The sequence below is a fragment of the Chiloscyllium punctatum genome, chromosome 18, assembly GCF_047496795.1.
Source record: "Chiloscyllium punctatum isolate Juve2018m chromosome 18, sChiPun1.3, whole genome shotgun sequence".
Lineage (NCBI taxonomy): Eukaryota > Metazoa > Chordata > Chondrichthyes > Orectolobiformes > Hemiscylliidae > Chiloscyllium > Chiloscyllium punctatum.
Window position 1 is genome coordinate 75196618 of NC_092756.1, and position 13170 is coordinate 75209787.

Below are 13170 nucleotides of genomic sequence, written 5' to 3' on the forward strand. Positions count from 1 at the left end.
GTGGTGGCTGATTTTCATCCCATATCAACTCCATCTCAATCCAAATTGACCGGATTTTTCAACCACTCCGTTAAAAATCACTTGCCTGCTTCGAGATTATGGAAAATGCTCTTTAGTAGAAACTTGCACAAGGTAATTCCAGGGTTTGGGAGATCTTGGGGTGAATTGTCTGAAAGAGACAGCACAGCCACAATGGGCTGAATGCCTGCTAAGATCCTGTTGATTTGTCCTCAATGCAGCTTTTTGCAACATCTCCACTTCCTCCTTCCCCACTAACTGCAAATATCTTGAAAGTGCTGCACAAAATAACATTGAGCCCTTTGCTATTTTCCTGTCTGCTCCATATTCCTCAGACTTGAGTTGTGCAACATTGGAGTTTGGTTAATTTCTCATATGTCCGTTTGGAGACAAATGGGAAGCGAGATTGATTTATCAAGCAGCCAACAATTTAGCATGAGATGGTAGGGGTAAAAAACAATCAGTGAGAGTATAACACTCAGAAACACACAGTAAGAGAGGTCGGGTGCAGTACATAAAGGCTGTGATTTTCACCCTTGTGTGTGGCCCCAGTGGCCTAATGGATATGGCACTGGCCTTCTAAGCCAGGGCTTGTGAGTTCCAGTCCCATCTGGGGTGTCAGTCACTCGCCCTTTGTCAACTTGATTTCTAATCAACTTTGGGAAAATCTCTAGATGGAAAGTGGTGCCCAACATCGATTTGCAGGATTGAGGTGAATTTTCTGAAAGAGAAAGCACTGTCACAATGGCTTAAAACCTGCTGAGATTCTCCTGGGGATGGCAAGGTGGCTCAGTGGGTAGCACTGCTGCCTCACAGTGTCAGGGACCTGGCTTTGATTCCTCCCTTGGGTGTCTGTTTGTGTCGAGTTTGCACATTCTCTCCATGGGGTACTCTGGTTGCTTTGGTTTCCTCCCACAGTCCAAAGATGTGCAGGTTTCGTGGAATGGCTTTGGGGAATGCAGTGTGAGAGGATAGGGGTTGGGCCTGGATGGGATGCTCTTCAGAGGGTCAGTGTGGATGTGATGGGCTGAATGGCCTGCCCTTCTCACGCGAGGGTTTTTATGAACAGGTTTGGAGCAGATGGTCAGAGCTCCACTGCAGGACCCAGTCAAGGCTTTGCTAAGGGTTTGGCGTTCAGGTGTGTTTTCCTCTTCTCCTGTCCCTGGTCTTCCAGAATCTTCTGTGGCTTTGGCCAATACGGTCATGAGCTGGGTTCACATCATCCAATGGGGTCATACCAATACCCTTGACTCTTGTCATGCGAGGAGCTATAAAGTGGATTGACTCAGGCTGACACTTCTCCAATATACAACCCTCAGTCTGGTTGGAACTGGTTCTTCTTGAATCTTTGTAGCTCTTTGATCTTCGTTGCACTGTTCTCTGGAGCTGATAGCTGCTGTTTAATTTAGTTTGGCCAATTTTCTATCTGGTCAAATTTCTCCAGGTGAGGATCAATTGAGAATGCCTGATTTTGTTGCCATGGTCACGTGACCACACAGGATTGAGATCAGCTGCACAGTGAAGGTTTCAACAAACTCAAAACCCCAAATAAGATTTGAGCTCACAATCTCTGGTTTAGGAAGTTGGTGCCTTTCCCAAGAGATCACTGGGGCTCCAACAGATGGGCCTACCTATCTATGGACAAAGGACCTTCTGGTTTGGTTGTGTTGGTGTTAGAGTAAGCTATATTCTGTCAACATTACCAACTGAACCCCAGATTACCTGCATGTTTGGTATTTATGATGATGTCCAATATGTCAATGGAAATAATTGAAATCTGGGTGTTCAAGGTTGGAACTGATGGGGTTGTGGCTATGCATTTGAGCCCTTACCTTTCTTAGTCAAGGTATTGAATACAATTGCAAGGAGGCTATGATGGAGATGTGAGGTAGTTCGGCCATCGTTGGAGAACACAGATTGGACAAACATTTGTTGGAAGGCAACTGCTGAAAATCACCAGGCTCTGAGTCAGAGTCGAGGTTCACCAACAGAGTTTATTGTCCAAGGAAATCCCGGAGCTCCGGGGAGAGAGCAGCACCAACAGCACAGTGGTCAGCTGTGATTCTTCTCTCAACCCGGAGCACATGGTCAAGATACTGTGATACATTTTGTGATATAATAGGTCAGTGATGAGGTTATTGTCTCTGTAACATGGCTTGTTTATTGTAAACATTGCAGATTCCTTGATCGTTTCGGTGCAGTTATTGTCAGTTCCAGCGTGACCTTTGTTAAGTTCAGTGCAGTTGTCAGTTTCAGCGTCTGCGCGGAAGTCCGTTGCTGTAGTAATGGGCGCTCATCGCTCTTCCTGAGAAGGCCGATTACTGCAGCCTTGGCTATTATCCCTCTGTATTGAGTCTGTATCTAACAGTTAGCATTTCTATCAAAGGTGTTGTCTGACCCAGACCCTTTGGCGGGCAGTGTATGTTCTTCATGTGTATTGTCTCTCCCATCCGCCTTAAACTAATCAACTCGGTTGTGAGTGCATTGTGCTGGCATTCTGGTGGCCCCAGGCAGTGTCTGTGTTTGCTCTGCTGTCTCTCTCCATATTGTGGTCTGGCGGTCATCTTGTGTGTCAAATGGCCGACTTATGGCTCAGCGGCCATCTTGTGTGTCCGTGTACCTCGTGTCACCCTGCCCCGTGCAATCTCCCACTTCACTCCCCACTTTGTGGTCAAGGAGGCGAGGGTATTAACTGGAACAATCCATGCTGGGCCATTGGAATCTCCTTCCTGTCCCGATATAGGGCTGGCTCTCTTCCACAAAGGGGGGTCTCGCAAGTTCGGGCAGATCTTCTCTCTCTCCAAATTTTGTTTATTTAAAAAATAGACTTTATTCATAAATAATCAAATAGAAATGCATACACAGGTTCTAAACCAGTTGTGTACAGTCTATGCAGAGAGAAAAGAACCAACAAAATACTGGAATTTTGACATTTCTCAAAGTTCTGTGTCGTGAAAAAAACAGCATTTTGTACATGGGCAGGAACCGATCTCTGTTCATTGTCAGGCACCAAGAGGGTCTGAGAACTGAAAGGACGATGTGATCATTTGTCAGAAAGACCTGAGACTGTGTTGTTTCCCTGTTACACCTTGGCAGCAGCTGCCCGAAACTTTAGTGCGTCCCTCAGTGTGTCGTAACAGATCTTGGAATATGCTCGGCTGTAGCACTCATTTAAGATCAACTATTCCCAGTGGAGTATTGGCACTGAGTTTTTGTGGCTTAATGGGTAAGACTGTAGCTTCTGATGTAGTGGATTGGAGGTTCAAAACCTTTTTGGGGTGTTGACTTTTTAAGCCTGGTCTTTGTGGTGGCTGATTTTCAACCCATATCAACTCCATCTCAATCCAAATTGACTGGATTTTTCAACTACTCTGTTAAAAATCACTTCCCTGCTTCGGGATTATGGAAAATGCTCTTTAGTAGAAACTTGCACAAGGAAATTCCAGGGTTTGGGAGATCTTGGGGTGAATTGTCTGAAAGAGACAGCACATCCCCAATGGGCTGAATGCCCGCTAAGATCCTGTTGAATTGTCCTCAATGCAGCTTTTTGCAAAATCTCCACTTCCTCCTTCCCCACTAACTGCAAATATCTTGAAACTGGTGCACACAATAACATTGAGCTCTTTGCTATTTTCCTGTCTGCTCCATTTTCCTCAGACTTGAGTTGTGCAACGTTGGAGTTTGGTGGATTTCTTGTCTGTCCATTTGGGGAGATTTGGGAGGTAAGATCAATTTTATCAAGCAGCCAATGATTTAGAATGAGATGCAAGGGGAACAACCAATCAGTGTGAGTATAAAACCCAGAGAAGAACACAATATGAGAGCTTCAAGGTGCAGTACTTATAGGCTGCCATTTTAACTATGCACGTGTGGCCCCAGTGGTCTAATGGATAAGGCACTGGCCTCCTCAGCCTGGAATTGTGGTTCAAGTCCCATCTGGGATGGCTAACTTTTAAGCTTTGTCTTCATGACTGATCTTCTTTGTCTGATGTCAAATCGAATTCTCATCTCCCCTGGAAACATCCCCAGGTCTGTTTTGGGTTTGGTGGGATGTTGTGTCAGAAAAATACAGAACTTTGTGGGGTCTGCAGGATATGGGGCTAAATCACCCCTCTCTCTATGTCGGACTTGGAGGGATCAGTCAAAAGTATCGTCTTTGTTTGAATAAAATCTCTAACTTGAAATAAACAAAAGAAATCCCTGTTCGGTAGCTTGTGTTTCCGTGCTAACTGATCGAAGGACATCATTGTGTCTCCCACAAACAAAACACCCACACAAGACACACCCCTAACTGCCCAATGTTTGGATCCTAAATCTATTATCCCCGGTTGAAAACCTGGCATACCCGGTGTAAGAGAAGATGTCTTGCCAATATTGCCTTCCCTCTGCCGAATTGCCCACCATGCTTTAACAGAATCGATAACTATTGGGTTATGGCAATATTCCCTAACTGTCCTCATTTTGTCCAAACACAGCAAGTGAGTAAGGGGTCACCTTAGCCTGGGAGGTTTCAATATCTAACCACATTGAAAGAGGGTCCCCACAAGCCCAATCACTCATGTAGGATAAAAGTGAGCTTAGTTGGTAGCTTTTAATGTCTGGGAGATCCACTCCCCCCAGTCTGTGAAACAATCGCAGTTTAGCTCATTTAATGAGGGGCCACTGACGATGTCAAATAAAGGGGCTGAACCAGCCGTTCAGTCTCCTGAATGTTTGCTTATCGAAAATCAGAGGGAGCATCCATATAGGGGATAGTAAACGAGGGAGAATATTCATCTTAATAAACACTATCCGACCCAACCACGAGACCAGAAGCACCTCCATCTTTGAAGGTCTTGTTTGATTTTGTCAAATAATTGAACAAAATTGGCTTTGAACAACCGATTCCGAACTGGAGTAATGAACACGCTCAAATACACAAAACCCCCCTGTGACCATTTAAATGGGAATCGATATTCACCCTCAAGACTTAACACTTTCATAACACCACCCATAGGCATAGTCTCTGATTTTGAAAGATTAATCTTGTCCCCCAAAAAGGTGCCAAACACACAGATGCATGCTAACAGGCGAGGGACTGAAACTGCTGGATTTGACGAAAGAATTAGGACATCATCCACATACAATAAACTCTGATGTAAATTTGACCCCCCGTCTGGAGCTGATATATTGGGATCCCTATGAATGCCCTCCACCAATGATTCGATCCCCACTGTAAAAAGCAGTGGGGAAAGGGAACAGACCTGTCGGCTGACCCCAAAAATGTTAAAATTGCTTGATCACACCCTGTTGGTGATGATTGCAGTGAGAGGGTCATTGTGGAGAACCTTTACCCATCTTATAAAAACTTCACCCAAAACAAACCGCTCCAGAGTATAGAAAAGGTACGGCCTCTCAACTCGGTCAAGGGCCTTCTCTGTATCTAGAGAAATCACCAATCCCTATATTGACTGTTGTTGACACACTTGAATTACATTAAGCAGCCTCCTAACATTATTGGAGGATCTGCGGCCCTTTATGAAGCCCGTCTGGTCCTCTTTAACAATAGAAGATAACACAGTCTCCAGCCTTAACACAAGGGTCTTGGAGAGGATTTTAAAGTCCACATTTAAGAGTGAAATGGGCCTGTACAAAGCACAGTCCCCCGGGACATTCCCTTTTTGAAGAATAAGCGAAATATTGGCCTCTCTCAGAGATTGCTGGAGACTATCATGGCTGTATGAGTCATTAAACATGTTGAACATCGGGCCTGACAATATGTTTATAAATTCCTTCTAGAATTCGCTGGGAAGTCCATCAGGACCAGGTGCCTTTCCACTCTGAAGCTGCTTCACAGCCTCCTGCACCTCTCACTCTGATAAGGGGACATTGAGAAAAGACTCTTGTTCGGGGGTCACACCCAGGAGCTCCAGATCCTTGAATAAAGCCTCCATTTGGGCCCGCCCCTCCTCACAAACCTCAGATTGGTATAACTTAGAGTAATATCTCTGGAATGACACATTAATCTTTTTGGAGTCACATGTTCGGTCCCCAGACCCTTCCCTAATCACCGTAATGGCTTGAGGGGCGCTCCTTTTCCTAGCGAGATACGGTAAGTGTTTCCCAGACCTGTCTCCATGATCATATAACCTTTGCTTTGCAAAAGTAAGCTCGTTCTTTGCTGTCTGCGTGAGCACGGAATTCAATGCAGACCGCAGCGCCGTAATCCTCTGTAACTTGACCAACGAGGGCCTGTCAAAGTAGGCCTTCTCAGCTGCCTTCAACTGTGTTTCGAGGAGACGTTGCTGCTCACCCTTCTGCCGGCTCCTACTGGCAGAGTAGGAAATAACTGACCCACTGGCATAGGCTTTGGCAATTTCCGAAACGAAGGATTGGTTACTAACTGAGCGTGATTTAATGTCTCGGAAAGGCCAATATTCCTGAGAGAAATACTCCACAAACGTATTATCCTTGAGGATAAAGGGATCCATTCGCCAGTGCCTTGGACCCACTGTAACGTCCTTAATCTTAACCAACAGGGACACTGGAGTGTGATCAGAGATGGTAATATTACCGATCGTACAAGGTGCCACCAACTCCAAGGTTGCCACAGGGATTGGAAAAAAATCAATCCTGGTGTGACATCTGTGTGGATTGGAAAAAAATTGTAAAATCCCTGAATGTAGGGTGGAGACACCTCCAGATGTCCACCAACCCTCACTCCACACACAGATCCATTAATTGTTTTGTTTGTACAGAGGGTATCGGGGGTGGGAGGGGGGGCTTTGGGGAACCTCAGTACTGTGGGATACATGAGACAGTTAAAATCTCCCCCTATAATGATATGCCAAGACTCCAGAGTGATTAATTTAGAAAACGTATCTCGCAAAAGGTTGAGGGGCTGAGCTGGAGGGCAATAAACATTTAAATACCATATTCTTCCCCATTTATCAAGGCTATAAGAATTACACTCCTCCTCTGTGTGTGTCTTTAACACACTCTTGTAACTTAAATGGGAGATTCCTCCTCACCAATATAGCCACTCTCCTATTTCTAGTATTAAATGATGTGAAGTAAACCCGATCAAAGCCATTCTGCTGTAGTTTCAAATGCTCCCTGTCATCCAAGTGTGTCTCCTGTAACAAAGGAATCTCCACTTTCTCCTTTCTAAGACTCAAAAGTACCTTCTTCCTCTTAATTGGTGAGTGACTTCCCTTGATATTCCAGGTTCACCATTTAATCAAGTCATTAGCCATAACCTTCTGCAGTAACATTTAAATTCCAGAGAGGAGGAACTCGAACCACAAATCACTGAGACTTAGTGTCATATGATCCATCAAATATAAAAACTACATAAACTGAAACCACTACATTTAACGAACCTCCAAAACTATCACAGATTAAAAGCAAGACAAACCACCATATAAAGTGTCAATGGCGCCGAATAGGGGAACTCACCTCCTGCCCAGAGGGGGCAACTACCCATCCCAAATTGCCCATAAGTGGGCATCTAGCCATCCCAACCATTTTCCCTCCGTCTAGCTAAAGCCATACCACAAAAACAAGCAGAATAGAAAGTAAATATACCATATTTACTTTATGAATAAAGAAAAAAACATTTCAGATCGATGGGGTAAATACCCCACCCATCCTCTGATATAAATTCACTTAGAAATTGAAAGTACACATCTCAACCGCCACCAAACACAGTTTAAACCGGATTATTACCAATCGGGAAAACAAGGAAAAGAAAGCTCCAACTGGACTTCCTCAGTTGTTTTAAAAAACAACAAAGACATAACCAAACAACACTATTTGTAGATACTAAATTGTTCAGATTCGGTTAATTTGTCCACAAAGTCTCTTGCCTTCTCCGATGTATCAAAGAGATGTACGGATCCATGTAAGGTTATCGGAGCACCGCCAGATACCTCAGAGAGTACTGGATCCCAAACTCCCTCAGTCTTCTCTTGGCAGAAACATTATCCGTCAGGGGGCGGGAATTAAACAGCCAGGGCTGACAAAGGAAGTCAGGAAATGTATCATAGGGAAAGAGAGAGTCTACAAAGTGGCCAAGAGCACTGGGAAATCAGAAGATTGGGAAGCTGACAAAAACAAACAGAGGATAACAAAGACATAGAAATAGGAAGGAGAGGATCAAATATGAAGGTAAGTTCGCCAGTAATGTAAGAAACGATTATTAAAGTTTCTTTTGATACATAAGAAACAAACGAGAGGCAAAAGTAGAAATTGGGCCGTTCCAAATTGATGCAGGAACGTTCGGGAAGGGAGATAAGGAAATGGCTGAAGAACTTGGTAAATACTTTGTGTCAGTCTTCATAGTGGAAGACATGAGCATTATCCTAACAATTAAGGAGAGTCAGGGGGCAGATTTGAATATGGTAGCCATTACAAAAGAGGAAGTGCTAGAAAAGCTGAAAGGTCTAAAAATTGATAAATCTCCCGGCCCCGATGGTCGACATCCTAGAGTTCTGAGGGAGGTGGCTGAGGAAATAGTGGAGGCTATTTTTATTCTTTCAAAAATCACTGGAGTCAGGGAAATTCCCAGATGATTGGAAAATCACTGTTGTAAACACCTTGTTCAAGAAAAGATCAAGATAAAAGATGGAAAACTATAGGCCTGTTAGCCTAATCTCGGTTGTAGGTTAAATTCTAGGATCCATCATTAAGGATGAGATTTCTAAATTCTTGGAAGTGCAGGGTTGGATTAGAACAAGTCAGCATGGATTTAGTAAGGGGAGGTCATGCCTAACAAACCTGTTAGAATTCTTTGAAGAGGTAACAAGTAGGTTAGACCAGGGAAAACCAGTGGATGTTATCTACCTCGATTTCCAAAAGACCTTTGATAAGGTGCCTCACGGGAGACTGCTGAGTAAGGTGAGGGTCCATGGTGTTCGAGGTGAGCTACTGGCATGGATTGGGGATTGGCTGTCTGACAGAAGGCAGAGAGTTTGGATAAAAGGTTCTTTCTTGGAATGGTAGCTGGTGACAAGTGGTGTCCCGTAGGGTTCAGTGTTGGGGCCGCAGCTGTTCACTTTATATATTAATGATCTGGAGGAAGGGACTGGGGGGCATTCTGGCGAAGTTCACCGATGATGCAAAGTTAGGCAGACAAGCAGGTCGTTCTGAGGAGGTGGGAGGCTGCAGAAAGATTTAGACAGTTTCGGAAAGTGGTCCAGGAAATGGCTGATGAAATTCAACCTGAGCAAATGCTAGGACTTGCACTTTGGAAAAAGGAATACAGGCATGGACTATTTTTTAAACAGTGAGAAAATTCATAAAGCCAAAGTACAAAGGGATCTGGCAATGATAGTCCAGGAATCTCTAAAGGTTGACTTGCAGGTTGAGTCTGTGGTTAAGAAAACAAATGTAATGTTGCCATTTATCTCAAGAGGGTTGGAATGTAAAAGCAGCGATGTCCTTCTGAGACTTTATAAAGCTATGGTTAGGCCCCATTTGAAATACTGTATCCAATTTTGGGCTCCACACCTCAGGAAGGACATACTGGCACTGGAGCATGTCCAGCGGAGATTCACACAGATGATCCCTGGAATGGGAGGCTTAACATACGATGAACAGCTGAGGATCCTGGGATTGCGTTGATTAGAGTTTAGAAGGTTGAGTGGAGATCTAATACAAATTTACTAGATAATGCATGGCTTAGAAAGGGTGGATGCTGGGAATGTGTTTCCATCAAGACCCATGGGCACAGCCTAAGGATGACGATGAGAGTGACACAAAGTGGCGTTGAAATGCCCATCATTCACAATTGAATGGCAGGGTGGACCCGATGGGCTGAATGGCCTTACTTCCATTCCTATGTCTTAGGCTCATCATCGTAAGGTTTCCTTTTCTGGTTTCCCACCGCTGAGAAGTCCTGGAAAGGCATGAGCTTAGAGCCCTCGTAAATTAGGGCCTTCAGATCCTTCCCCTGGATTCGACCACCTACAGTGTGGAAACAGGTAACACTATGGGCAACTTAACATGGCCAATTCACCTTTGTACTGTGGGAGGAAACCAGAGCAATGTGCAAACTCCACACAGGCAGTTATGTAAGGCTGGAATTGAACCTGGGACCCTGGTATTGTGAGGTCGCAGTGCTAACCACTGAGCCACCTGACTCTGGGAGCAGCCACAATTCTCTCCTTTGCTGTGCAGTTCATGCAGTTTTTGAGCAAAGTAAAATGTAGTTCTGCAAATACAAATTCACCAACAAACTTATATGTGCTTGTGTGTGTGTGTGTGTGCGCGAGTGCGTGTGTGCATGTGTGTGTGTGTGTGTGTGCATGTGTGTGTGTGTGCATGTGCGTGTGCGTGTATGGGATGGGGGTTGGGGCTGTCATGAGTGTCAACAGACAGGAGTGTTCCCTCCCAGTCAGAGAACACTTCAGCAATTTGGGACATTCGACCTCGGACCTTCCTCCAAGGGGGACTTCGGGACAGGCAACAATGAAAAGTGGCCGAGCAGAGGCTGATCACCAAGTTTGGTAACAATGGAGATGGCCTCAACTGGGACATTACAGGTGACCCCATTCACCTACACACACAGACACATAAACATACACACACACACACACACACACACATATACACACGCACACACACATACACACACACACATACACATACACACACACATATACACACACACATTCACACACACACACACATTTTCACATACACAGACACACACACACACACACGTACATACACACACACACATAAGTTTGTGTGATGAACTTGTACTTAAAGAATTACATTTTACTTTGCTCAAAAATTGTATGAATCCATGTAAGATGTTGTAAATCTGTTTTTAAATTAGAATCAGTCTGACCATTGTGGCACAGACAGCCTCACACAGGGAAGCTCACACCTTCAATACATCATCTGGGCCGACACGATACCAATTATTAAAGTTCACTTGAGAATATAACTTTTGATAAAAGTTTTGCAATTTACATATGAAAGAACGAAAACCAACCTGGCCATTCGAAAAGATGAGAGACTTAACAAACAATCCAGGTCTTTCTCAAGATACAATTTCAGTTGCATCACACTGTAAACACTTGCTTTAAATTCTGTGTCTTGCAATCTTATTCTCCTCAACCACCTGATGAAGGAGCAGTGCTCCGAAACCTAGTGCTTCCACATGTTCGACTCTCACCTGGTGTTGTGTGATTTTTAAATCTGTCATTCACCCATCTCCTGACGGTTGAGCATACATCTCAAGGTCAGGACAGCGGCCCTCCGCAGGGATACAAATCGACTCCTTCTTTGGTCGCTCCACGATGGATCTCTCTGATGACTGTTCCCGTTCATTGGTTGGCTCATTGGGATCATTGCTGACATCTTGGAAGAATTCCTGGAGTCTCATTGGTCTGATGAATTCCTCACAACTTGACTCAAGTATTCTTGTTGGTGATGGGGACAAAGGGAGACTAAATTTAATTTGCGATTCAACTTGATTTTATTAACAAAGTTTTGAAACAGTTTGTAACATCATTTGGAAATGCATACAAAGGTTCTAAATCAGTTGTGTACAGTCTATGCAGAGAGAAAAGAACCAACAAACCATTGGAATATTGACATTTCTCAAACCTTCTGTATCGTTGTGGAAAGGAAGGCATTTTGTACTTGGGCAGAAAACGATCTCTGTTCAGAGTCAGGCACCAAGAGGGTCTGAGAACTGAAAGAACGATGTGATTATTTGTCAGAAAGACCTGAGACTGTGTTGTTTCCCTGTTACACCTTGGCAGCAGCTGCCTGAACCTTTCGTGCCTCCCTCAGTGTGTTGTCACAGATCTGGGAGTGTGCTTGGCTTTCGCACTCATTTGAGGTCAACTGTTTCCAGTGGTCTACCAACATAGTGCCCTCCTGGCCTAATGGCTATGGCACTGGCCTCTGAAATCTGGGATTTCAGGGATTTCATTTTTAAGCCTGGTCTTTGCAGTGGCTGATTTTCATCCCATGTCAACTTCATCTCAATCCAAATTGACTGGAATTTTTAGCTACTCTGTTAAAAACCATTGTGCCTGTGTTGAGATTATGGCAAATGCTGTTTAGTAGAAACTTATACAAGATAATTCCAGGATTTGGGAGATCTTGGGGTGAATTGTCTGAAAGAGACAGCACAGGCACAACGGGCTGAATGCCTGCTTTGATTCTGTTGATTTGTCCTCAATGCAGCTTTTTGCAACATCTCCACTTCCACCTTCCCCAGGAACTGCAAATATCTTCAAGGTGCTGCACAAAATAACATTGAGCCCTTTGCTATTTTCCTGTCTCCTCCATTTTCCTCAGACTTGAGATGTGCAAAGTTGGAGTTTGGTTGATTTCTCATCTATCCGTTTGGGAAGAAATGCGAGGCGGGATCAATTTATCAAGCAGCCAACAATTTGGCATGAGATGGAAGGGGTAAGAACCAATCAGTGAGAGAACAACACACAGAAACACACACTATTAGAGATCAGGGTGCAGTATTTAAAGACTCCCATTGTGACCCACCACATGGGGCCCCAGTGGCCTAATGGATAAGGCACTGGCCTCCTAAGCCAGGGATTGTGGGTTCAAGTGCCATCTGGGGTGTCTATGTGGCTTTTCTTTTATTTCTAATCTATCTTGGAAAAATCCAAATCGCTGCATTCAGTTGATGGTCAGTGGTCTCCAACATGATCTTGCACAAGATTTTCGGGGATCTGCAGGTTTGAATGTTGAAGGTGGTGATCAAGTGGCTGCTGTTTCTGGATGGGGACGAGATTCCTGAGAGTGCGGTTGGACAGGTTGTTTTTGGAAGCCAGCTCTCATCACACTCTCATCAACAAACCAACCCTTCAACACTGATCCCTCCAGAACATCGGATATTACTGACAGAGAATACCCCTGCCAATGTTTATAGGTGCACCATCGACAGCATTCTGTCTGGATGTATCACTACCTGGTATGGCAACTGTACCATTCAAGATTGGAGACGGTTACAGAGAACTCGGCCCAGACAATCACAAAGGCAAACCTCCCATCTGTAGAATCCATCTACCAGGCCCACTGTCAAGGAAAGGTCTCCAGCATTCTCAAAGACCGATCCCACCCTGGCAATGTTTTTCTACAACCTCTACCATCGGGGAGAAGGTACAGAAGCCTGAATACACACACCAA

General features: G+C 44.4%; 1 non-coding gene across 1 annotated transcript; it reads left to right on the forward strand.

Moving 5' to 3' along the window:
* Positions 1–12530: 12530 nt before the first annotated feature.
* On the forward strand, positions 12531–12603 carry trnar-ccu (transfer RNA arginine (anticodon CCU)). The gene has a single exon. It is a non-coding gene; the product is annotated as a tRNA-Arg (tRNA).
* The last annotated feature ends 567 nt before the right edge of the window (positions 12604–13170 follow it).